This window comes from Montipora capricornis, chromosome 9 (genome assembly GCF_036669925.1).
Source record: "Montipora capricornis isolate CH-2021 chromosome 9, ASM3666992v2, whole genome shotgun sequence".
NCBI lineage: Eukaryota > Metazoa > Cnidaria > Anthozoa > Scleractinia > Acroporidae > Montipora > Montipora capricornis.
In genome coordinates, this window is record NC_090891.1 from 7,133,383 (window position 1) to 7,135,405 (window position 2,023).

Below are 2,023 nucleotides of genomic sequence, written 5' to 3' on the forward strand. Positions count from 1 at the left end.
CTTTTTGTAATAAGCCCCCCTCTCAAATAAGCCCCTACCTCCACGAGCCCCAGAATTAAATAAGCACCCGGCTTAAATAATCATGGGATTAAATTCTTTCAATGACCGTCATTTCTAAGTTAGTATTTGGAAAACTAGGAGTAACTGCAGAATACCCCGCCACTTAATGGCTAGGTGGCTAGGTCGGCTAGGTGGCTAGGTGGCTACGGAGCTACGTCACTACATGGCTACGGAGCTACGCGGCTACGAAGCTACGGAGGTACGTGGAGCTATGTGTCTACGTGGTCTCTTGCTAAGGGTGAATCCGGGTCAATTTAAGTTCTGTAACGGCTACAACAGCCACTTTTCCCGAATTGATGAATTTGATATTATTACGTTTGTCCTCAAAAACTGCACAAACAGCGGCTAAGCATAATTTATTAGAAACTCGAGAAAAGCTATTGAAAAAGAATTAATGAGTTGCAGGCACTCCCGTTTTCGTGTGATTTATTTATTTATTTATTTATTTATAAATTTCAAAACAGAAATGTCTGACAATGATTATTCCATGGAATTTCCTTATTTTCGATTGAAATCCGTTCAAGGGAACTATGTTCATGTAGGGACCTCACCAAAATATGGGCGTGGTCTCATCAATTTTCTCCGTGATGACTTGACGTCCAATGACACCAAGAGAAAATGAGGGGACAGAGAGGGAGGCTCAGGGCGTTGGCCGGGATATGTTATGTCCACGAAAGTTATTTTTAGATGAGCGGAAGTCTTTGTTCTAGCGGAAGTCTGTCTTCCGATACGTACGCATGCAGTCTTGCCTCGCTCTCAGGTTCTTAGTGAAAAGAGAAAATGACGGCGCACGTGGAAGGCTGATGAATATTTATTTTCTTTCAAACATCGGACCGAGGTTGGCCTGCATGCGGACGTCTCGGAAGACGTCCGCTCGTCTAAAAATAACTTTCGTGGACATGACATATCCCAAGGACTGGACCGGGAACCTCCCTCTCTGTCCCCTCATTTTCTCTTGGTAAGGCTTGACAAATTTCGTGGGAGAAAAAATCACCGTGCGCACTTGTATCACGGAAATGATGACAGATTTTTTCGCAAAATCAACAAAAATTGGCCCAGTGCGTACGGGCCCGTAGGTACGATGGCCCAGGAGGGTGACAGTCAAGTTTTAATTTTATTCACAGTCCAGTTTTAATTTTGTGAGTCGCCACTAGTTTTCTCACAGGTCACAGGTCACAGGTCATTGTTTTACCAATTCAGAAAGTATCCTAAACATTCCTAAAAGGTAACCTTAAGCCTAATTAGGCCTAAACAAAAGCTTTTAGGCCTAAGGTTAGTTTTCATGAATTTGTAGAATACTTTCTGTACTGGTAAAACAATGATATGTGACCTGTGAGAGAACTGGTGACGACTCAAAAAATTAAAACTGGAGTGTGAATAAAATTAAAACTGGACTGTGAAACGTGAAAATTAAAACTGGACTGTGACCCTCCCAGTGGTTCGTTGCTAGGCATTCTTCTCCCATTGTGGTTTGCGGCCTATAAGCGAACGAATTTTAAACAGTACACCACGAGTCAAAGCACGCTTCATGTCTTGTATGAGTATTTCCTTTTCACACGAACGAAAGCTATTGTAACGAACAAAGAAGACCTCACACCACACCTAATCTCCATTGGTACAAACCTTGAAGACAAAATTTGAGGGAGAAACAATGGGGAAAAAGCGAGAGACGACGGCCGGAAACGCGTTTACGTTCGCAGCCGGGCTAAAACGATGAATTCCTAACTACTGCACAGCTTCAAAAAGAGAAGAGTGGAGTGTTGTTTCAGCGCCAAAAGTATTTTGCTACACTTATATATACTAGTTATAATCTGGCGCAGAATATTGGTTCTATTTGTTCGCACGATACCAATTGCTCGCAGAACGTAAAGTGACCTTTGAACAGCACCTATATGGAAATCGAGCCTTGAACTAGCTTTGATTTTCTTCTTCTTGTAAGAGAGCTTGTCTCTTGCTGTAGAGC